At 37.5% G+C, this 12,051-nt stretch overlaps 1 protein-coding gene across 3 annotated transcripts in view; it reads left to right on the forward strand.

Annotated features, from left to right (window-relative positions):
- Positions 1–4,211: 4,211 nt before the first annotated feature.
- Positions 4,212–12,051, forward strand: part of slc4a3 (solute carrier family 4 member 3) — a 204,831-nt gene continuing 196,991 nt past the window's right edge. Inside the window, exons 1-2 of one of the 3 annotated variants that reach the window (XM_060930294.1) lie at positions 4,212–4,371; positions 6,661–6,762. The gene's annotated coding sequence lies outside the window, so the exon portion shown is untranslated. Of the gene's footprint in view, positions 4,372–6,091; positions 6,130–6,660; positions 6,763–12,051 lie in introns of those variants that run through there. The other 2 variants (XM_060930295.1, XM_060930296.1) reach the window with 2 other exon arrangements.

Here is a 12,051-nt window from a genome sequence, read left to right on the forward strand (position 1 = left end):
AACAAAAACCAAAAAACAATCATAGAAAGTCATAGAAACATGTTTGATAGCGATATCTCTTGCTACTCAGGCAAGTGAGATGGGGTCAGTAGGACTGATTGTAGTGATATAAAGCAGAGTTAATATTTCAAGTTTACATTTTGGATCATACTTCAGGAACTGTGAGGCATAGAAACATTTCGAAGCACAGAGACAATTTTTCACCCTATCCCTGGCTCAAACAAAAAAGGCCTTCAGGGCCATTTGATTCTGAGTTACGTTTTTTTTCCCACTTGTCCTCATATAAATTGTCTTGAGTTTTCATAACAGTTGGCTCAAAGCATTTTCAGACCTCACAAGATGCCAAGTCACCACGATGCCAAGCAGGAAGTGAGACCTTATCACTATAACACATGATCTGATTAACACCCAAATTGCTACACGTGTATGGTACATGACTTTAAAGCAGCCTACCTATTTTGTCACATCGTCTCAAGAGGGGTGCTATAACATTCAAATAAATGTATGAAATTAGCTTGCCCTGTGTGACATGATTTACTGAAACGCATCAGTGTCCGATCAACTTTCAGTAGGCATTTAACAGAGTTAGCATGAGCCAGTTATCATGAAACTTGTGTGGACTGTCCATCCAGCTCCCATCTAGTATTCTATGCATCCACACAATGAATGCTTTTGAATCTCTAAACAAGAATAAGTTTTATTCTGAAGAAGACAGCCTATTATATTCAGTTATAGGTATAAAGTATATTCTTAGTCTCATTCTTATCTTGTCATGTGCAATTATGTTCATAACTGGTGTTTTCTGTCATTTTTTAGTTACTTTATACACATATTCCATACTCATTATCCAAGTTATACTGTGTAATGACATTCATTACCTTGGTGAAACATCTGCTGTGAAATAACATTCACTACCTGGGACAATATTTCTACTTCTATTTCAGTTGCAAGTATTTTATTAGTGCAATATTTAGTTGCGTATATTATATACATAGCCCGTGTCTTTACTTTTTCTGAACTTTTTTTATTTTTACACACACACACACACACACACACACACACACACACACACACACACACACACACATATATATATATATTCCCCTATTGATTTTTTTTTCATACTTTCATTGCACTCTTTTTTGGTTGCTGTTTATTCCTGACTCTTTTTCTATTTGTGAGCTGCTGAAACATGTAAATTTCTCCACTGAGGGATGAATAAAGTTTATCTTATCTTATTTTGTCTTATCTATAAGTACATTATTCAAATTATTTATCTCTGGCCAAGCAATTTGAATCTTTAAGCTTTTCTCTTTAGATATTACCCAAATTTAGCAAAATAAATTGAAACTGTTTTTATACTTTTCATCTTAGGTAATCATTATTATTATTATTATTATTATTATTATTATTATTATTATTATTATTATGTTAAAACATCTCCAGACTTTGCCTCACAGATATTGTGTAAGGAATTTGGCAGCTCAAAGATGAAAAGATTTTTCAGAACAGCCAAATAAAAAAAATGTATAATTCTTAATAGCATTAAAAAAATAAATAAGCCATTCCTCATGGGTTCTTATAACTGTTGATCAGGAAACATCCTGGTATAGGGTTCAATATAGAGCCTGTAAGAGTTCTCCCTGAGTAACAGAATACCTGTACGATGTCTAGATTTAATCTTTCCACACATATGACTTGTACCCTTGTAAACCTTTGTTCCTTCAGGATATAGGCTATTCTGAATAACAATTTTGCACTTTTGAACTGTACCATATTTCACCTAGATGTTTTTTTCCTTGTAAACTCCTCAAAGCATGACAAGTCACAGCATGAATTACATGTTTAAAGCATAACTGTGCTGCCTTCTTCCTCATCTCTTTTAACACTAGCAGCTGGGTGGTGTTTCCACTCTGCTGCTTCTGTTATTAGAGAGGCAGACTTCATAAATCCTTAGTGTTCATTAAATGAAACATTCACTTCAACACACACACTTTTTATGGAACACATGAGCAACCGAAGCCCTGTAAGAATGGCATCTCTCCCCCGGTCACATGCTGATGCACTTTCTGTAGAAAAATGTTGGACCCCTTCTCAGTGTATGACTATGACTATTTTTTAACTTGAACAAAGACATTTTGAGAAAGATTATGTGATGGGCTGCTGCCCTGTTACGTACATGACATGACTCATGTTTTTTTTTTATGAATAGATGTGAGGTAGGCTGTCAGGAAAACAGCATTTTTTCCATTTCTACATCCCACCCTTTAGAAATTATATAGTGTCTGCTCTTTTTTATCCAAGTTCATTTTGATCTCCTTTGGTCTTTGAAAATGAGTAGGATTGGGTTTTTTTCTTTTTTTTCTTCTGAAAATTCTATCAGTAATGTAATCCATATAAATAAAACAAATGACAGGTAACGGAAATTCAGCAATGCCCAAAAAAGTACTGAGTTGCTCTTGTGTAATTGGCCCTGGCTTGGAAAAGAAGCATACAGTATCGAACATCATGTTCTAAGATCATAAAATGCAACCATAACAGAACTGACTCACATCATGCCTCAGTATATCTCGCAGACATCAAGGAAAATAACTGCCAAGTTTCTCAATCTCACTTCCCTTAAACGAAGAGCAAGACAAAACATTCTGTACCCATATAAAATTCGCTGATAGAAGATATGACCTGATCTTTCACTGGAATACTGAAAAAGTATGGTGTGTGCAAGTGTTCCATCATGACATGCAGATGATCACTGATTTATTTGTTAGTGCTAGGTTTTGACTTCAAGACAATGGAACTAGAGTGATTTACTGGCAACAAATTGTAAAAAAAATTCGCTGGCTGCTCAGCACATGTGGTTAACCACCATGATTATTATGACATGGTAGAAATCTAAGCATGTCTCTAAGCACCACCAAGAAAACACATGACTATTTTGGCCACATTATCAAAGGTAATGGCATAAATGTCATGAATCAGAATTGTGATTCATCCATCCATTATCTGTAGCCGCTTATCCTGTGCAGGGTTGCGGGCAAGCTGGAGCCTGTCCCAGCTGACTATGGGTGAGAGGCGGGGTACACCCTGGACAAGTCGCCAGATCATCGCAGGGCTGACACATAGAGACAAACTACCATTCACATTCACATCTCATCTCATCTCATTATCTGTAGCTGCTTTATCCTGTTCTACAGGGTTACAGGCAAGCTGGAGCCTATCCCAGCTGACTACGGGCGAAAGGCAGGGTACACCCTGGACAAGTCACCAGATCATCGCAGGGCTGACACATAGAGACAAACTACTATTCACATTCACATCTACAGTCAATTTAGAGCCACCAGTTAACCTAACCTGCATGTCTTTGGACTGTGGGGGAAACCGGAGCACACAGAGGAAACCCACACAGACACTGGGAGAACAGTAATACTTTTATGGCTGAGGACTACAGCTGACTTGCTAACTTTAGGACTGCAGTTGGTTGTCATGAACAGTTTTGCACTCAACTTTCCATCAATGAACAGTTTATAACGTCAACAAAACAGACTTCATGTTAAAACTACGATGAATTTCCTGGTTTCACAGTTATACTTTGTGACTCTATAGGACACTGTTACAGAAGCAAGTTATTTATCATCACGTTATCTGTTATCACCCAAATGAGGATGGGTTCCCTTTTGAGTCAGGTTCCTCTCGAGGTTTCTTCCTCATGTCCTCTGAGGGAGTTTTTCCTTGCCACTGTCGCCACAGGCTTGCTCATTGGGGATAGATTAGGGATAAAATTAGCTCATGTTTAATGTCTTTAATTTCCTGTAAAGCTGCTTTGTGACAAAGTCTATTGTTAAAAGCGCTATAAAAATGAACTTGACTTGAACATGCAAACTCCACACAGAAAGGCTCCCATTGGCCTCGAACCCAGAACCTTCTTGCTGTGAGGTGACAGTGCTAACCACTACACCACCATGATGCCCAAATTAGCATTCATTTTTTAAAATTTGTACTGCTGCTTGTCAGTAAATAAATAAATAAATAAATAAATCCATTACTTCTGCATTTAATTACCCGGACCCAGATCCCTTTCTTTTGGGCCTGACTATACGCTTAGCCCTCTTTAATCATGTACTTATGTCACTGGGACTCCACCTGGTAATAAATATTAGGCTTGGCAACCAATGATTCAGCTTCCTTAGTCACATCTCTCTGAGCCAGAGAGACAAAGGCGTTGTTCACTGAAATGTCTTAGATAATGTTTCAGCTGCCATTGCTGACTAGTCTTTTGATGGCTTGGAAAGGATATGAATGTCTCCTCCCTTCCCAAGAGAGTTTGCTTCTTTTCAGGTCATCCTTGTTGTAAAGGAGCTTTTTATTACCAGGGTAAGCATTAAAAAAAAGTTTTAACAATACCATGTCCTGTGTTGTGATGAATCGGTTTTGATATGCTTTTCTTTTGCTCCAGCTCCGTCTCCATTTTCCTTGAACATTGCTAGCGCTTGTTCTTTGTTTCATCACGTCTACATTTTTTTTTGGCAGTACTAGCTGTGGAGGATTGTATATGATTACTATTTGCACAAGTAGCAACCAGTGAAAATCTGTAAATGTTCCTGATTAATACTCCATAATTTGTTAAATTTATTAATAAATTATGTTCATAAAATATAAATCCTTAACTATTGTCATTATTAATGCCTAGTCATATATAACTCAGTTGATTGTTAATGTATGCACTTTATTATTACCCGATGTATGAAGGATTAGTGCACATATTACTGAACCATTATGGACACATTAGTTAAGTATTAATATGTTGCTTATCTGTGGAACTTATAGTAAAGTGTTACCATGATAAATAACTAAGGTAGGTATATTTTATTGAATCAGAACCAAAATGTACTTGAGTCAGTATGAAAGTGAAAAAAAAGCTAAACAACAACATTAAAGAAGTCCGATTTAAGTTTCAGACTGAAGGTCTTCATAACCTGGATCAGGTATGTTAGATGTGGGTTTGAGTTAAACTCTGAAGAAGATTTTCAGGTGGAGCATTGGACATCCATAAAGCAATATGTGGGGATTCCTGCCACAAGGGGGCAGCATGTGATGAGAGTTGGAGTGTCTTCTCCATCTGAGAGATGGCCAGAAAAAATGGAGTTCCTCCAGTAGTCAACATCACAGGATGTCAGTGTATGGCCTTGTGCACGACATTCATTACAGCTAGCTTGCTCTGCCTACTTGCACACTCGTCCCAGTTATTCATTATGATTCATGACATAATACGATATAACAATATATTGTATACATAATTAAATAATATTGGCTGGCACTGAGTGGTATATCAGATATATTCCATTCAGCTAGCATCATGTTGAATGAGCTGAAGATGAGTTCAAGATCATACTAGCTGAATGGAATATATCTGATATACCATGAAAAAAGCCAATTATTATTATTATTATTATACATACACATTCCTTTGGGGTGTTCAACGTATCTTTCTCTTTCAAAATTCTCAAAATCTTCCATATTTAATGAAGCAAACCTGGTGGCCATGTTTGTTTACAAATTGCTACAGTCTCTCGTTAGCGCAGAACTTTTACGTCTCCGATGTGTAATGTCATGTTGTCTTGAAAACCATGCAATTTCAGAAACCATCTTCAACGCTAATTCTCCATTGGGTAGAGTGACATAATGCATGTAGGATAAGCGATATGCTAACAATATTGCATGCTATCAAACCAAATGAATGAAACCCACTAGAAGGGAAGAGAATACATGTTTTGATTCCATTGAAAAAGTGTCCTGTATGTATAATAACTTTCAATATTTGGTTTTTGTCACCATAGGTGTATATTTTACTCTAGAAAAAAAAGGAACCTCGATTGTTTCTGTTCTTACACATTTCCTTTCACAAACCAGCTAAAGTATTACCAAAATTATGTGGACACCTGCCCATTACACCCATATTTGGTCCTTCCCCAGACTGTTGCCATGAAGTTGGAAGCGGATTATTATAACAAATCAGGTGGAATATCTGTTCACAGAGATTACTGTGTGAGCAGAGTATTTACTGGATTAAAAAGGATCAAGAAATTATTTTCTAGATTCAGAGCAAGGTTGGATCAATGGCTCCACCTGGAGGTACAGTATGTTGTAGAATGTATATTACTTCATCACTCATTCAATTTAATTGGAAAATTCTCATCATCTCATTATTTTTCTGTAGATTAAACTGTCTTATTAATAAATACTCAGGCTAAATAGGTATACATTACAGCAAAAATGAATTTCATTTTAAAGTATACATGCAAATGAAAACAAACAAACAAATGCATTTGTAAATGCATGTATACAATATACACAAAAAACCACTGACTGTAATAATATGATTCGTAAATCCAGTGTGCAGAAGGCAGCTGCCAAACAATTAACATTCCTTAAATTCAACATGCCAGTTGAATTATCTGCACAACATCAAAACTCACTGAGCCTCTTTTCCTTTGGTGGTGTTGTACAGCAGCAATTGTGTCTGTTTATTTCAAATGTGTGTGCATTCCTTGGCATCCACAAATGGGTCTTTGATCCATCTGCACTACCTCTCTTCTTACCTGTTCCAGTAAAGGTGGTTCACCTGGTTTATTGGTGAACTTGTCACTGTTTTTCTGTGTGCAGTTGCAGGAAAGAAAAAACAAAGAAGAAGAAGAAACAGCATCCCAGTAAGGGAGACTTGGGGCAAGTTTTCAGCATTTGTAGTTTGTGTGAAATTCTTTTCAGGTAGCGTCACATTCATATTACATTAGAGAGTATTTACTACACCCTCTTACCACAACATTAGTTTCTCAGCTTGTCACATACTGGCCTTCAGGCTTCACTTTTTCTGTCAATATTTTTTGCAGGGAGACATGAAACATTGAGGGGAGATATGGGACATTATGTTGAGAGACATGGGACACAGTAGGGAGACATGGAACAAAAATAAAATACCCAGGCTTACATGTTTAATTTTTATTTATTATCAAAACTTGTAATATATGAATTATATGAACACACAGTGTTGGTACAGTGATAGAAAAATATCAGTTTACCCCAAACCTGACAAGACAAAACAGTTTCATTCTCAAGAAGGAATGAAATAAACTTAATTCTCATGCAGGGACATGCCTACATTTTTAACAATTTTTTAAAAATTGTTTTAAAAGCAGTATTTCTGATGAGGAAATTAAACTTCATAACTATGTCTCATTTAGGAAAGACAGAGGATCTAGAGGTGGGGGACTATTAACATATGTCACATCAAATTTGACTGCTGAACTCGCTTTTCCCGGCTAGAGCCCCCAGCATTCTGAAGGACTTTTTATTAACATTACTTTTCATGAAAACAAACGTCTAATTATTGGAAACATTTACAAACCACCGTCTGCTCCGGCAGAAACCACTGATTGTATTTTGTCTACTATTAACTCTCTAAATTGTTCTACTGAAAAAATTATACTTGGTGATTTCAACTCTAACTGGTTGGACTGTTCTTCACAAAAGGATCGCACCCTTTATAATAGCATAAATTTAACACAAATAATTTCTGAACCCACTCGAGTTGGTTCCAGCTCTTTATCTCTGCTGGATTGGATACTAGTCTCCCACCCGGGCAGAATAATTCAATCAGGTGTGTTACCCGACTATTTTAGTGACCATTCAATGGTATTCTGTGTCTGGAAAATTAAAATGGTCCATCAGCCTCGTAAGCTAATTAACGTTAGGCATATTAACAAAATTAACTCTGAACACTTTATTCAAGACATCTTAAATGTGAATTGGGGAAGATTTCAACTAATTCCAACTGTTGAAGAAGCCTGGCACTTCTTTTACTCTGAGTTTTTGCAGGTAATTAACAAACATGCACCATTGATCTCAAAGAAGGTCAGAGGTCATAATCTACCCTGGATTAAAGGAGAATTTATCAATTTACTTAAACAAAGAGACAAGGCCTGGGAAAAATTTCGTAAACCCAAAGATGCTGCAGACTGGAACATTTACAAGGAGCTAAGGAATAGATGCAAAACTAACACAAGAAATGCTAAGGCAAGTTATTTTAAAGATAGTCTAGTAACTGACTTTAAAAACCCCAAGAAATTCTGGAAAAAAATTAATAATCTTACAAACAAATCCTCAAAAATCTCCACAACTCATATTAGCTTAAATAACCAAATGGTAAGTGAACCTTTATTAATTGCTGAGGCATTTAGTCATCACTTTGCTACAATAGGCCGCTCTATGTCAGTTAACTCCAGTCATGGGTCAATTCTGACTCAAGGTAGGGGTAGCAGTTCTTTTTGCTTTAATTCTATATCTCCAATTGACATTCAGCGGGTTATTGATAGTTTAAGATCTGGATGTAGTGCTGGCCCAGATGGCCTGGATATAAGGTTCTTTAAAATGGCCTCTCATATTTTGTTGTTCCCTTTAGCTGATTTATTTAATTTATCCTTAACAACATGTGAAATACCTTCCTCATGGAAAAGTGTTAGAGTAATCCCTCTTTATAAGGGCGGCACTACTTCTGACATGAATAATTACAGACCAATTTCAATAATTAATAGTATATCAAAAATATTTTAAAAGCTAATATTTGATCAGCTATCCACATATCTCACAGACCACAACATACTATCGCAACATCAATCAGGCTTCCGACCTGGCTATTCAACCACCACTGCTCTCTTTAAATTATCTAATGATATAATGTCAGCGGCAGACAGTAACATGACTACTGGGGCCATATTTATTGACCTTTCTAAGGCGTTTGACATGGTTGACCACTACCTTTTATTAGATAAGTTATATGCTATTGGCCTCTCCAACAAGTCTATTATTTTTTAACTCATTTTTTCATAATAGAACTCAGTGTGTCTCCTTTCAGGGTAGTGAATACAAATTTAAATTAATTGATAAGGGTGTTCCTCAAGGTTCATCGTTGGGCCCACTTTTGTTTTCAATTTTTATTAATGATCTGCCTCAAATATGTTCTGATAGTCAAATTCATTTATATGCCGATGACACTGTATTGTACTCTTCCGGTGCCAGTATTTCTCAAATTCAGCAATCTCTCCAATCAGACTTCAATAAAGTGCAACAGTGGTTTCTTTCAAATAAGCTTCTCCTGAATAAGGAAAAATCGTACAGTATGCTTTTTTGTACTCGACCTGGCTCTCTGTCATTGACTAATTGGTCAATTACTCTTCTTGATGGAACATTACTTAAAAGAGTAGAGGAGTTTAAATACTTAGGTGTCTGGCTTGACTCTCGGGTATCCTTCAAACCCCATATTAATGCAATCTCCAAAAAAATAACTGGTTGTTTAAAATCTCTTTATCGTTCAGTAGACTGCTTTTCACAAGAAGTCCGGAAAAGAATTGTAACCCAGTTACTTCTTCCAATATTTGATTATGCGGATGTTGTCTATGGCAACACCTCTGAAACACATCTTCGCCCTCTTAATGTAACAGTCTCTGTAGATTTGTACTTAGATGTCCGTATAGAGGGCTACCGCATGATGTCACCGCGCAGCGAGATTTTGTTAGGCGCCATATTGGAAGACCAAGTACATGCACTCACAATATAAAACAAAGTACGAGCAAGAGTAAAGTGACATGATGGATGATAATTCGGGTTATGTGAGTACATTACCAGCTGCAGAAAGGGCACGGTATGTGGAGAAACTGGCTGTGATTGATGGGTTTGACCCATATGATAAGACTCGCGGCAAGGGAGAATGGAAACATAAGGAGGACCTGACACCAATTCTGCCATCTGTTTGCTACCCAGACATTGTAAACTATTTGTTGTTTACACCCAGTGCCTACACTGCTGATGACTTGAAAGCCTACAAAGGGCTACAGGCTTACAATTATGTTGTTAGTGGCTTGGTTCGTGATATTACAGCTGTTATTAAGAATAACCTACACATACAGTAGTTATGGCCAAGGTAATCTTGTTGATATCTTTTAATAATATATCTTTTCAGTTGAAAAATTAATACTTTTTGTTACTATTAAGGTATCCATAATTTAGGTTAATTTATCCATTATACATATGTATTTATGATATATGCCTACACAACAACTATGCTTTATTTATATAATAGGAGGGAGAGCAAGCCCCAAACCATCCTAAATTATTATTATTATTATTATTATTATTATTATTATTAATAAATTGTAGAAGTCTGGGAGGCTTGCTCCTCATCCAGTTATCAACTTGGGGCCAATTTAGCATGTTTTAAATCTGAATTTCTTGCGTTTGCTTACCTCAAAGTGTCCACAGATCATGCACAGACTTATCCATTATATCCACAGTTTTTTGCCAAGTCTCACACAGGTTTCTTTCAAATCTACTGTTGGGCCAATAAATCATAAATAAAACAGCTCAGATTTGTTTGTTTAAGTTGTTTGCCACTCCGCTTTATTCTCGTGGGTTCAAATATCGCTGCCGTTATTTCCCCCTAATCACGAGTTTGTTGGTCTTCCAAAATGGCGCAGGGTCTGTTTACTTCCTAAGATCAGAAGGCAGCTCCATTGGTCAACCCTAATTTTCAAATGTATTCACTTAAAGGCTCCTCCTTACTTGAAACAGTTATTGACTCCTTTAAGCTCTCCTTACAGTTTATGGCACATTGACCATTTGTTTCTAGTTACACCTAGAATTCGCAAAGAAATTGGTCGTCGTGCATTTAAGTTTAAAGCACCATCAGACTGGAACAGCCTTCCTTCAACACTCAGGTCCATTTCTTCCCTTCACATTTTTAGATTATCTCTAATTACTCATTTTCAAACATCTTGCTCCTGTTTCTGAATGTTTTTTGTTTGCTTGTTTTTGGTTTTCCTCTCTTTTTTGGATTAGTTGTACTGATACCGTATGATACCGTATATAAATGACATTACTGTAGTATGCTGGGTGGGGGTAGTCGGGTAGTTTGGAGAGCAACGTTGGCAAGTGTGGGAGTGTGTTTATGTGTATATGTCTATATGTCTATTGTGTATATGTGTATATGTTTAGTGTGTGTATTTAAGTTCTGGGTTTTTTTTCTTTTTTGTATTGTTATTAGGACCCCCTTGAAAATGAGATGCCACATCTCAAGGGGTTATCCTCAAAATAAATAAATAAAAACAATTTTATATTTGTAAACCAGAAGAAAAAAAACGGGTGGCACGGTGGTGTAGTGGTTAGCGCTGTTGCCTCACAGCAAGAAGGTCCGGGTTCGAGCCCTGTGGCCGGTGAGGGCCTTTCTGTGCGGAGTTTGCATGTTCTCCCTGTGTCTGTGTGGGTTTCCTCTGTGTGCTCCGGTTTCCCCCAAAGGCATGCAGGTTAGTTTAACTGGTGACTCTAAATTGACCATAGGTGTGAATGGTTGTCTATGGTGGGGTTTACATTAGACCGGATCATCAGATTAACGTTTTTAAAAACGATTAGCGTGCACACAACAACACCAATACACGATTCGCATCCACACAGCAACACCAATACACGGATATGCTAATCACATGACTAATTAGACGGCACGTAAGTTGAAATGTGTTCTCCTCACTGGCTCGGCTCCGCAGGCATCCTGCACTCCAAATCACTCTGCCCTGAACAGCGAGTGCCCTCTGGAGGGTGCGCACTCCGGCCCTGCGCAGCTCACAGAGCGCGTGAGTGAAGCGCACGAGCAGTGATTCGGGACTCAGCCGCTGTGTGTGTGATCCCAGTGCATGTCGGGCATGCGCGTCACTTACCACTTGCAAGTGGAAGGATGGCAAGCCTAAAGACAATCATAACTACACAATGGGCAGTATTTGCATCAGTATTTGCAGTATTTTCATACTTTTATACTTTTTAATGAACGTGATACAAGGCAGAAGTCCGCGCCGTTTTTCAGCAGTCGCGTCACATGACCAACGCCAGCGAATCAGGAAGGTGGATGTCACAGTGACGTTGTCCAATGACGACATCAGCTAGAGCTCAGCACAGCGTATCCGCGTATCCTCAATGTTTACACAGCACCGGATCACATACGAACTGGATTGAATA

This window comes from Neoarius graeffei, chromosome 9 (assembly GCF_027579695.1).
Source record: "Neoarius graeffei isolate fNeoGra1 chromosome 9, fNeoGra1.pri, whole genome shotgun sequence".
NCBI lineage: Eukaryota > Metazoa > Chordata > Actinopteri > Siluriformes > Ariidae > Neoarius > Neoarius graeffei.